This window comes from Saimiri boliviensis, chromosome 18 (assembly GCF_048565385.1).
Source record: "Saimiri boliviensis isolate mSaiBol1 chromosome 18, mSaiBol1.pri, whole genome shotgun sequence".
NCBI lineage: Eukaryota > Metazoa > Chordata > Mammalia > Primates > Cebidae > Saimiri > Saimiri boliviensis.
In genome coordinates, this window is record NC_133466.1 from 47,636,749 (window position 1) to 47,650,032 (window position 13,284).

The following is a 13,284-nucleotide window of genomic DNA, read 5'->3' on the forward strand; positions in this document are numbered from 1 at the left end:
TTTAAATGAGATTTTAAACTTTTGATCAGATTAGAGCTACATGACATTTTTCACTTTGACATGACATGAAACTTGGAAACCTTAGGTGAAAGGGTGAATGTATTTTGCATTTGTGAGGGATGTGAATGTTTGGGGAATAGAAGTTAAACTGTGATAGGTAGAATTTCTAAAATGGTCTCCAAACATGCTGTACCCTTATCTCTGGAACCTGTTAAGCTGATAAGACATTCCTGTGATTACATTGTTACATGGCAGTCATATGACTTTAAAGAGTGATATGGTTTGGCTCTGTGTCCCCACCGAAATCTCATGTTGAATTATAATCCTGAGTGTTAGAGGTGGGACCTGGCAGGAGGTTATTGGATCATGGGGAAGGTTTCTAATGGCTCAGCACCATCCCCCAAGTGCCATTGCATGAGAGTTTCCATGAGATCTAGTTGCTTAAAAGTATGTAGCACTTCCCCCCGCTCCTCTCTCTCTCTCTCTCCCATTGGCCATGTGAAGATCGTGCCTGCTTCCACTTCCACCATGATTGTAAGTTTCCTGAGGCCTCCCCAGAAGCAGAAGCCTGCACAGCCCACAGAACCATGATCTGATTAAACTTCTTTCTTTATAAATCACCCAGGTCATTAATTATACATTGCAAGAACAGACTAATACAAAGGCTGTGCTTTCCTGAGTGCACCAGATCTAACACATCACTCCCTCAGTGTCAGAGATTTCTCTAGTGGGTAGGAAAAGAAAAAGTCAGAGAGAGGATAGGAGCTGCAGAAGAATTCCATGGGCTGTTGTTGGTTGGAAGATGGGAAAAGTGAGAAAGAATGCAGGTGGCCTCTGGAGTCAGGGTGTCTCCTGGCTGAGAGCCAGGAGCACTGAAAAAGGGATCTCAGTCCTCCACCCACAAGAAGAGGAATTCTGCCGATACATCTGTAGTAAACTTGGAAGAGTAGCCTGATCTCTGGATGAAAAACACAAGGCAGCCCATAACTGGGTTTCAGCCTCCTAAGACCCTGATCAGAGGACCCAATCTTTCCTGATTTCTGTGGTTTCAAACCACTAACTTGTTATAATGCGTTAATAGGTAGCAACAGAAAACTAGTTACAGGTGCCTATCTGTACTCTTTTTATATTTTCACATACATGTATGCTAATCCCTATAGGCACAAAAAAGAAAAAAAAAAAAAGCAAGGGACTACATTAAAATGTTATACTTACCTTTGTGGGAGTACTGTAAGGGCTGTTCCAGAGCCCTTGCAACTAGAAGATAATGAAGGGCATTTCAGGCAGGTGAGAAGTGTCTTTTCCATGTTACCAATCCAAATTCTGAAAGAAAAAAAAGATGGTAAAATATTTAACTCCCAGCCAAGTGTGGTGGCTCATGCATGTAATTCCAGTATTTTGGGAGGCTAAGGTGCGTGGATCACCTGAGGTTTGTAGTTGGAGAGCAGCCTGACCAACATGGAGAAACTCTTTGTCTACTAAAAATACAAAATTAGCCGGGTGTGGTGCTGCATGCCTATAATCCCAGCCAACTCGAAAGGCTGAGGCACAAGAATCACTTGCACCCTAGAGGTAGAAGTTGCAGTTAGCTGAGATTGCACATAGCACTCCAGCATGAAGGCTCATGCCTCCAATCCCAACACTTTGGGAGGCTGAGGAGGGCAGATCACCTGAGGTTGGGAGTTCAAGACCAGCCTTACCGACATGGAGAAACCCTGTCTCCACTAAAAATAGAAAATTAGCTTGGCATGGTGCTGCATGCCTGTAATCCCAGGTACTCAGGAGGCTGAGGCAGGAGCATTGCTTGAACCCAGGAGGCAGAGGTTGCAGTGAGCTGAGATCATGCCATTGCACTCCAGCCAGCACAACAAGAGTGAAACTCCGGCTCAAAAACAAACAAACGTAACTCTGCATAACATTATCTGCAAATTCATCATCTACATTTCTAATAGAAGGATTTTTTTTTTTAGCGCTTTCACTTGTGCCCACTGGACAAGGTTTGATTGCAACTATCTGCTACCAGCATAGACGAACCAATTCAAGGAGAACAATAAATGGGACTAACTACTAAGTTCCCATAAAGAAAGTCCTTAAGAATAAAATCTTTCCTCTAGTTGACACAAGATTAAGACAATGGTCCATTACATAAAATCCCAATCTAATAAAAGCTGAAATGTAATGTTGTCTGTTTCCCAAATTTTAATTTTGTTCAGGCTCTGTCATGGTGACCAGGGATTGGAAAATGACTGCAAAGAGCCTCTGGGGAGTCTGGGGAGGGAAGAAAGGTAGTCTGTATTCTAAGAGGGGACTGAGGTGATGGCTACAAAATTCTACATATCTACGGAAATTATTCAATTCTACATTTGTGATTACTGACTTTCATTATAAGTAACTTGTTCAATAAAATTTCTGGTTTCTACTCCAACCTGCAAGGAGCCAGGAGGTCACCACTTGTCCTTACAACAAGAAAAAAGCTGAACAAACTGAAAATTATCAAATCTTATTAGCGGGCCTAGAAGAGAGGTCACAGGGCAAATTGCCATGCTGAAAACAAGACAGACAGGCAAATACAAGGAACAGAAGCTGCTGAAGCCAGCACTTAAATGGTACTGACAGATTACTAGAAGCTGAGGGTGGCCTGCCTTGAGCATTCAAAACTCCTTGGGGCCCAGATTTAGTGGGGATCTCACATTTTTCTAAGTTTTATCACCTGGAGCCCAACCAGGTTCTCATAGTAAAGATCAGAAGAAAAATGCCCACAGAACTGACACTGCCGACTTCAGCACTAATTATAAAGCTACAGTAACCAAACAGTGTGGAAATTGGTGAAGAAAGAAAAAAAGCAGACAAATAGGTCACTAGAAAAGAATACAGAGCTCGGAAATAGACCAACCTTTGAGAAAAGCACAAAGGCAATTTAACAGGCAAAAGATAGTCTTTTCAACAAATGGTGCTAGAATGACTAGATATCCACATGTAAAAAATAAATAAATCTAGACACAGATTTTACACCTTTCACAAAATGGATCTTACACTTCAATGCAAGGTACAAAACTGTAAGACTCCTAGAGGATAACATAGGGGAACATCTAGGTGACCTTGGGCATAGTGATGACTTCTCAGATACAATGTCAAAAGCACAACCCAGGAAAGAAAAAATTGATCAGTTGGACTTCATTAAAATTAAAAACTTCTGCTCTGGGAAAGGCATTGTTAAGAAAATGAATAAACAAGTAATAAACTGGGAAAAAATATTGGCAAAATACAGCTCTGATGAAAGACGGGTGTCCAAAATACATAAAGGACTCTTAAAACTCAATAATAATAAAGCAAACAACCCAATTTAAAAATGGGCAGAAGATCTGGATACTCCACCAGAAAAGACATATGGATGGCAAATAAGCATACGAAAAAGATGCTCAAAATCATGTGTCACTAGGAAATTGCATATTAAACCAAAGAGATGCCACTACACTATAATATATACCTAATAGAATGGCTCAAATCCAAACAAGTGACAATACCAAAGGCTGCCAAAGTTGCAGAGCAGCGGGAACTCTCATTCACTGCTAGTGGAAATGCAAAATGCTAGTCACTTTGGAAAACAGTTTGGCAGGTGTTTTTGTTTTGTTTTGTTTTGTTTTTGTTTTTGTTTTTTGCAAAGCTAAAAATAGCCTTGCCACATAATCCTGCAAATAGCAGTTTTAGGTATTTACCACAGTAATGTGAAAACATGTTCACTCAAAAACTTGCATCCAGGTATTTACAACAGTTTTCTCATACTTGTCAAAAACTGGAAATAACCAAAATGTCCTTTACTAAGTTAATGGCTAAACAAACTGTGGTATATCTGTGCAACAGAATATGATTCCGTTATAAAAAGAAATGAGCTATCAGGCCATGAAAAGACATGGAGGAACTTTAAATACATAATGCTAGGAAGAAACGAGTCTAAAAACTCTACACACTGTATGATTCCAACACTAGGACATTCCAGGAGAGTCAAAATGGTAGAGATAGTGAAATGATCAGTGATTGCCAAACGTGGAGGAGGGATGAATTGGTTGAACACAAGGAGGTTTTCAGCAGTGAAACTCTTCTGTGTGATACTGTACTGAGGATTCATGACACTAGGTAATTGTGAAAACCCACAGAACTATAAAACTCAAAGAATGAACCCTAACGTAAACTATGGAGTTTAGTTAATAATAACATACCAATATTGATTGATCAATTGTAAACATCTATCACACTAATGCAAGATACTAATGATAGAGGAAATTGTGTTCTAGAGGACAAGAGAGAATAGGGGAATTCCCTGTGCTATCAGCTCAATTTATCTGTAAACCTAAAAGTACTCTAAAAAATAATATCTATTAAATTTTATTAAAATTCTGACATGACAGCCTCAAATCAAAATGTTGGTGGCATCCTGTTACTGTGTGGTTAATAATGGGCATTGGGGTGGATCAACCTGGAGTCAGAACGGTCAGAGATAGCAATGCCTGTGCCTTCAACCTCTGGCTCTGCGGGTGTCCCTGGAATCCAGAGAGCAGATCAGCTGGCTTGAGACAGCCTCAGTGCTCCAGATAGTGCAGGCTTCTGGTAAGGACAGGGAAAAATCATCTCAGGGCAGTAATATGGCTGATATAGATTTTATTTTGGACGTGGGTGAATCTTGAAGTCTAAAAAGTATTTAACTTAGAAGACAGATACTCTCTGTTCATGATGTTAAGAACAAATTTAGAATTGTTGTTAAACTTACATCTTTATTTCCCTAGCTGGCCAGGACCTCATCAGTAGTTACTGATGTCACTAGTGTCCTCTGATCACCTTGGCAGTGATAACTGTTTTGACCCAACAGAAAACTGAGGTGTTGCTTGTACCTAAGATGCTGACACCTGGCAGAAATCCAGGGTCACTGTCCCAGAGCAAGTCAGCCAGCTGTTGATTAACAACCAGAAGGGGGACCCGGTCATCCACTGAGGTCATCTCCATGCAGCATGAGCCACTTGCTCTAATGAAGCCACCATCACTACATTTCTCATAACTTGCTATTCACTAGACTGAGAGTTCTGTGAAAGCTGAGATCATATCTACTCATCTCTGTGTTCATGATTCCCAGCTTAGGGTCTGGCACTAAGGAAGGTCTCAGCAGTGTTCACTGAAGATAGGATAAAACTGACTATAGATATCCAATCCAATCACCAACAATCCTCTCCAAAATGTCCTACCAGGGATGCTATAATTTCTCCCAAGATGCAGCAAGCCCCCTTCCTACACCTGTAGACCCCTGCTCTACATCAGTCACATCCCAGGATCTTCTGTGGGACACTGGAGGAAAAACGGGACTACTCTGAAGAATTCCTCTTATGGTTCCCCTTGTCATTAGGAGCAATGTCTTCACCTACACTCCCATCCTCTGGGCTGCCATGACACACCACTTTCAGAGAACTACTATATTTTCTTGAAATCATGTCATTGTGTTCTTTCTCTCATGAGCTTGAGTTGCTTGGGGAAACACTACTATTTGAACCCCAAGTACACCCAGTAAATACTCATATCATATAGGGACCTTCCTCAACTGAAAGTGCAGAGGAATAGTGTAAGTATCACTGCTTCATATACTGGCAAGAAATACTCTGGCACCTGACCTAGGGCAGAGTTGTTTAATGTAAGAATAGACATCTCCAACCCTTCTCCAAGCATGGTTCTTCTCTAACCCACACTGACCTGAACAGCATCCACTGCTATGGCAGCCCCGAGGTCAAGGCTCCTAGGTCTGGGGTGGGGCTCAGGGTCAAATCCTCCCCCTCTTGGAGTTGGTGCTGCCTCTCACTATAAACCAGCTCTGATCCCCCCTTTGGCTCTTCCTCACCAGGGTCAGAAGACTCCTGTGGATTAAGTGTCTTGCCCAGTCCCCGCTGCTCAGCTTGCGCTGCCCCTCGACTGGTTGAATGATCACAGGCCCATTGCCCATTCCCCTGAGGCTTCTGGCCCAGTTTGTCCTTAATCTCCCCTGCTTTGTTTCTCACCTGTTCTAGCGCTGACTTGTCCTTTACAGGTTCTTCTCTTTACCAAAACCTGCTGACTTTCTTCCATCTGTTCCCTCAGTTCTCAGCTTCCCAGGTGTGAACTCAGCTCAGGCTCTGAAGGAGAAACACAGGGGCCAGAGTCAGGAGTCAGACCCAGAGAGGTCAGAGGCAGGTTAGAGGTCCAGGCAGTGTTAAAGACCATCTCAGTCCCTCAAGGACTCAGAGAAAACTAAGCAGGAAGGGACCTCAGAGAGGTACAATTAGCACCTACTTTACTGATGAGAAAACTCAAGTCCAGAAAGACTAATACTCTCCCAGGCTCCCTCATCACCCAGTGGCAGCAGATATACCACGAAAGCCTTGGCCTCACCCTCCCTGTGCAAAGCAGGTAACTCATCCTCCAGAAACTCGCTGCTGCCTTTCAGAAAACTTTAGATCAAATACAGCAATTTCACCTTGCAAACAGAGTAAAAGGGTCTTTCCTTGGACAATTCTTTATCATGGTTCTATAGGCCTATTACTTACTCCCAGTCCGTTGTCATTCACTGGCTAGCAGTTTGGGGCAGGGAGCATGTGAGGATTAAACAGTGGTTAACACAACCCTGCTTTCCCAGTCTGGGCGTTCAGCTCCTCCATGCTTCCTCAGGGAGTTTCCTCTGCTGTAACTGCTGGAGAGTCCAGGCCCTCATGTGGGTCATTTCTCCATGAAGATCCCTGTTATTTTCTTCCTCTCCTGGAGATAGAGAGGGCAGAGAATGGCTCTGGGTCTCCATAGTCTTAGGTTTTCTCCTAAGCCAGCCAGGGCAGCTGAAAGCAATCATGACTGAGAGAGGTTAGGACAGTGAAGACGATCTCAGAGGAGCACGGGCTCACAAGGACAGCCCCTCGTGGAGACAGTCAGGACCGTGACACGGGCACTATCTGACCAATTCTGCTGGGGGCGATGGACCAAGGATTAAGCAGAGGATGCTGCCATGAGGAGAAAGGGGAAGAACCAAAGGAGTAGGGGGAAATAAGATAGACAATAATGGTTTCAAGAAATGCAGAGCAAAGATCCCAGAAGCAAAGTCCCACAGGATGGAGGGTCAGTCTCAGGCTGTGGATCCTACTTAAGTACCTCCTGCTGGATTTTGCCCAGCTCCATTTCCAAACTATTTTGGATTGGTGACTTTTTTCTCCCTTCCAGGTTCCTTCTTTTTGAACTAGAATCACTGTAATTGTTATTCTGTGCCTGTCCCGCCATTCCACATTAGGAGCAGATAAGCAGTTTGTTCAGTTTCACAGGTCGACAGAGGTAAGGCAATTATGTCAATAATCTGTACTTAATGGACACCCTCAGAAGCCTCATTGACACCTGGTGTGGATGTTTTAGATAAGATTTTAAACTTTGGATCTGATGTGGCCTATGTGACATTTTTCATGTTGAACTAACGCTTTAATGACATGAAATTTGGAAACTTTAGAGGAGAGGATGAATGTATTTTGCAGATGGGGGAATGTGAGTGTCCAACTGTGGTAGATGGAATTTCTGAAATGGTCCCCAAACATGCCATACCCTTGTCTCTGAAGCCTGTTAAGGTGATGAGACACCACTCCTGTGATTATGTTTTTATGTGACAGTTACATGACCTGAAGATGATGAGGTTACCTGCATGAAGTGGATTGAATCACATCACTCCATACATGACAGAGCTTTCTGTGGCTGGTTGGAGAAGATGAAGTCAGAGAAGGAAGGAGCTTGAGAAGGACTCCATGAGTTGTGATTGGTTGAAAGATAGAAAAGACAGGTAAAGAGGAAAGCAGGTGGCATCTGAAGTCAGAGTATCTCCTGGCTGACAGCCAGCACAGAAAAAGGGCCCTCAGTCCCCCACAAACAAGAATAGAAACATTTTCCAATATCTGCAGTGAACTTGGAATAAAAGCTTGAGCTCTAGAGAAAAAGCATAGCTAGCCCATTTCTGGATTTTAGCCTCACATGACCCTGATCAGAAAACCCAGGAAGGAAGGAAAAGAAGGAAAGAAAGGAGGGATAGGGGAACAGATAAACTTACGTGAAGATGAGGAGATCCAAGGAAACTTACACCACCGATATTTTCAATTAACAGGAACACGCTAACTAGTTATTAGAGAGACACACTACTATAAATCCATATACTGTTTCCATGGCAGACAATCATTCCTGCTTCTCTGAAACACTTTCTGTCTCCGCCTTGCTGTTGTTAGAGACACTGAGTCTTCCCTTTGGACAAGTTCTGGCACCCACAGGAATGAGATGAGACAGTGAACCCCAGAACACCAGGCCACAATGTTCCCTGCTGCTCCTTGTCCACTCCAGAAGCTGCCCAGCTGCAGGGGAATGTGAGCCTCAGCTCCTGGGTCTGACATCATCCCTTTGCCTTTCTCACTGGGCTTCTCTCCTTGCACTGGCTCCCACTCCCCCAGGAACTGGCAGGTGACCACGTGAAAAGAACACAAACAGGCCACGCCCCTTTCTTTCTCCTCTCTATGCCTGCAGTGGTGGGTTCCATGGGGTAGTGATCTGACATTTACTCATTATGGTGCCCCTAGCCCAGAGCAGGGCCTGGCACCTAATAGCCACCATGTGAATGCTCAGTGAAAGAAGGTGACCACCACAAGGTCATGAGGAACCAAGAATTCTACTGTGGCCCATCAATTTTAAGTCCTACACAATTCTAGAATGGGAAATGTGAAAGGCCTTCAAAAGTGGCCACTCTCTGAAACCATTATACTGGCAGCTGAGCCATGTTTCCCCATCCTGGACACATCTAGAGGGCACCGCCTAAATCCAGACACATCTCCCCACACAGGACAGTTCAGGAGCCTTAGCCTGGGAAATGTGGTGGACAGGGAGGGGGGAATCACGAAAGTTGAAGAGGTGAAAGCAGGTGAAAGGGAACAGCAAGGTGGAAACAGAGAGAGAGATGGGGATGGAGACTGGGGGATGAGAGGGGAAGAGAGAGGAGAGGTACGCAGATCCAGCCACGGAGGAAAAGGCCTGAAGAGAACACTGTCCTCTCCTGAAGTCAAATAACTTCCACCTGACCACGCACTGCAGCTTGTGGGTGGCACATGTGGGTCATGCTGCAATGTTTAGGGCCTATGGAATCTTCCCTTCTCATCTGAATCGTAATGGAGAGAGGACTCTCTGACCCCATCCAGCTGGCAGTGCCTCGTGATTTTTACCTGTTAGATCTGGCAGCTCTTCATGTCAGCCCACACTGCATGAGGCTGCTCTTGGTGAACCGAATGGGGAAGATTCTACATCAGTGCCTCGGAGAGTCCACTGGAAGCCCTGGACAGCAGGAGTCAGTGGTGCCCCAGCATGGAGGCCGAGAGCACACAGCACTGAAGCTCCAGACACCCTCAGGAGGACAGTAAAGGACAATGTGCTGGTGAGAGCCTGGGTCAGCAGGAACCTCCGCCTGGGTCTGAACATGACTGGCCTTCATACGAGCTATGACATAAAAGAGAGAAATCAAGGTTAACATTAAGATTTGGGGCTTGGGGAACTTGAAGGATGGAACTGCCATTTGTTGAGACTGGGAAGACTGAGAAAGGAGCAGATTGAAAGGCGGTGAGGAACTAGAATTGGCTGGGTTTCTGTCATATGCAATCAACAGTCCTGACCAGCCTGGGCAACATAGTAAGACCCTGTCTCTGGAAATAAAAAGTTAGCCAAGCATGGTGGTGCACACGTGCAATCTCAGCAATTCGGGAGGCTGAAGCAGGGAGATTCCTGAGTAGCCAGAGAAGTTTTCACAAAATAAGTAATATTTGGGGCAGATCTTAGTGAACAGGAATTCCATTCTTTCTGTTAGGAAATTAAGAGAGTGTGGGTGTGGTTAGTTAATGATGATTGAACTATCTTTGGAATCTCATCCACTGGTCTATCTGGTCTATTTATATATGTATATTCTATCTGCAGTCTCACTGAGCTTTGCTAATTTATGTTGCAGTAACAAAAGCCCCCAAATCTTAGCAGCTACACATACAAAGGTCTATTTTCATTGACATTTCCTTTTATGGCAGGTTAACTGTGACTCTATTCTATACAAGCTATTTTATTTGTTAGACAGTGAAAGCTGTGATACTTAGAGAATTGTTGAATGTGGTTCATTCATTCATTTAACAACTATTTATTGAATATCTGTTTCATACCAGGCAAGGTCAGGCACTGAGAATACAGTAGTAAATAAGAAACAAGATCTCTAATTTCCACAAGCTTATTTTGAAAATGAGATTAAACACAAAATAATCATAACAATATTACATTCATAAATAATAAATATTTTAAATTAGAAAAATATAAAATTATTAAAACTAAAATGGCCAGGAGTGATGGCTCACACCTGTAATACCAACACTTTGGGATGCCAAGGTGGGAGGATCATTTGAGCCCAGGAGTTTGAAAACAGTCTGGGCACCATAGGAAGACCCTGTATACAAAAAATAAAAACTGAGCCTGGCATGGTGGTGCATGCCTGCAGCTACTTAGAAGGCTGAGGTAAGAGGACTGCTAGAGCCTGAGAGGTCAAAACGGCAATGAGCCATGATCATACCACTGCCCCACTGCACTCCAGCATGGGCGACAGAGCGAAACCTTGTCTCAAGAAAGCAAAGAGAAGAAGATATGTTCAAACTATATGCAGGAGAAAAAAGAAGGAAGAAAGAAGAAAAGAGGAAGAAGAGGAAGAAGAAGAAGAAGAAGAAGAAGAAGAAGAAGAAGAAGAGGAGGAGGAGAAGGAGGAGGAGGAGGAGGAGGAGGAGGAGGAGGAGGAAGAAGAAGAAGAAGAAGAAGAAGAAGAAGAAGAAGAAGAAGAAGAAGAAGAAGAAGAAGAAGAAGAAGGAGAAGAAGAAGAAGAGGAGGAAGAAGAAGAAGAGGAAGAAGAAGAAGAGGAAGAAGAAGAAGAAGAAGAAGAAGAAGAAGAAGAAGAAAGAAGAAAGAAGAAAGAAGAAAGAAGAAAGAAGAAAGAAGAAAGAAGAAAGAAGAAGAAGAAGAAGAAGAAGAAGAAGAAGAAGAAGAAGAAGAAGAAAAAGAAACAATTTCATTGATGTAGTCCTGAAACTATTATGTAGAATTCTATTGTCTACATTACATCACGTCAATCCTTTAATGGCTTAACAATTAGATATGATCCATAAAATTTTCCTGGTAATTAGTTATACTTAAAAACAATTAAGTATAGAGTTACTGCCTTGACAGGAAGATGGTAAAATTTTTTAAAAGACAAATAAATAAATAAAATAATAAAACCTGTAGCTCTGTGAGTCTCAAATAACATCTAATTGAAGTCAGTGAACATCTAGCAATCATTCTGAACACATAATTCTCTTAATACATGTTGCCTAAACTCCCAACAGATCTGACTTACCAACACCTGTATGTAGCCAAAAACTGACAATCATTTATAAATTATCACCTATGACTCCATCTTCTTTACCCACTTAAAAACATTTTACATCTTTATTTATGATTTTTTGTAGAGATGGGATCTCACTATGTTGCTCAGGTTGGTCCAGAAACAGACCCACACTGATTTCATAAATCAGATGATCATACAGCCATCTGATTTATGAAAAAAAGTGCCACACAGTCCAGAAGGACAAGGATGTCCCGGTCAATATATGGTGCTACATTAAACAGTCACATCCATGTATTTTTAGTAGAGATGGCTATTTTTTAGTAGAGTAAAAAGTGAATCATGGCTGGGTGGGGTGGCTCACACCTGTAATCCCAGCACTGTGGGAGGCTGAAGTGGGCAGACTACTTGAGCCCAAGAGTTTGAGACTAACCTGGGAAAATGTTCAATGCCCATCTCTACAAAAAAAAAAAAAAAAAAAAAAAATTAGCCAGGCATGGTAGCACATGCCTATGGTCTCAGGTACTCAAGAGGCTAAGGTGGGAGGATCGCTTGATCCGGGAGGTGAAAGTTGCAGTGAGCTGAGATTATGCCACCACACTCTAGCCTGGGAAATAGAGTGAAAGTCTGTCTGAAAAAAAAAGCATAAACTAAAATAAAATTGCTATGAGGTTAACACAGAAAAAAATGTGTTCATATTCCTAGGTTAGGCATTGATTAACAGGACCCAAAAAGCAGTCACCATAAAGGAAAAGATTGATCAAGTATAATTTCATTAAAATTAAGAAACTCAGGCTGGGTACACTGGCTCATGCCTGTAATCCCTACACTTTGGGAGGCCAAGGCAGGTGTATCACTTGATCCCAGGAATTCCAGAGCAGCCTATGTAACATGTTAAAACCCCATCTCTACTAAAAATACAAAAAGAGCTGAGCATAATGGTGCTCCCCTGCAGATCCCAGCTACTTGGGGGCTCAGGCAGGAGGATCACCAGAGCCTTGGGAGGTCGAGATTGCAATGAGCTGTAATTGTGCCATTGCACTCCAGCCTGGACAACAGAGTGAGATCCTGTCTAAAAAAGAAAAAAAAAAAAAATAGAGAATCTCCATTCATTTAAAAACACCATTAAAAGAGTGAAAAGGCAAGCTACAGTTTGAAAAAAGAGAAATGCAATACGTGTATATCCTAGAAAGGACACATAACCAGAATAAAGTGTTACAAATCAACAGAAAAACAAGCATATCCTGAAAACAGGATACAGAGATTTAACAGGCACTTCACAAAAGAGGACATATAAATGGCAGTAAAAAATACTCAACCTCAATACCAGGAAAAGGCAAAATGAAACCACACTGATACATTACTGCACCTCTACTCCAATGGCAAAATAACTTTCAACTGACAAGCATCAGCAAGGATGTGGGATAAGCAGAATATTCCCTGATAAGTTTTACAACCACTTTGGGAAATGTTCAACAATATCTGATACCTCTAAAACCAACAACGTGACTCTTACATATATACCCCAATCTAGCAATGTTCTATTTCTTCATCTGTGGTGAATTTTACTTAGTATAAATTTATTACCTGGACTTTTTTTTTTTTTTTTAGGTTCTCCCTCTGCCATCCAGGCCTGCGTGCACTGGCAAGATCACTGCTCACTGTGACCTCAGCCTCCCAGGCTCTGATAGATCCTCCCATCTCAGCCTCCCAGGTAGCTAGGGACACACCACCACAGACAGCTAATTTTTGTATTTTCAGTAGAGATGGGGTTTTGCCATGTTGCCCAGGCTGGTCTGGAACTCCTGGGCTCCAGTGGTCTGCCCAACCTTGGCCTTCCAAAGCGCTGGGATTACACGTGTGATCCA

At 42.8% G+C, this 13,284-nt stretch overlaps 1 long non-coding RNA gene across 2 annotated transcripts in view; it reads right to left on the minus strand.

Moving 5' to 3' along the window:
* The window catches only part of LOC141581980 (uncharacterized), a 1,111,619-nt gene extending 1,104,406 nt beyond the window's left edge, over positions 1-7,213 (minus strand). For both annotated transcript variants that reach the window (XR_012514811.1, XR_012514812.1), the window contains exons 1-3: positions 6,561-7,213; positions 6,036-6,149; positions 1,216-1,323 (exon numbers count right to left, since the gene is read on the minus strand). This is a non-coding gene — a long non-coding RNA (uncharacterized LOC141581980). The remainder of the gene's footprint in view (positions 1-1,215; positions 1,324-6,035; positions 6,150-6,560) is intronic.
* Positions 7,214-13,284: the final 6,071 nt, after the last annotated feature.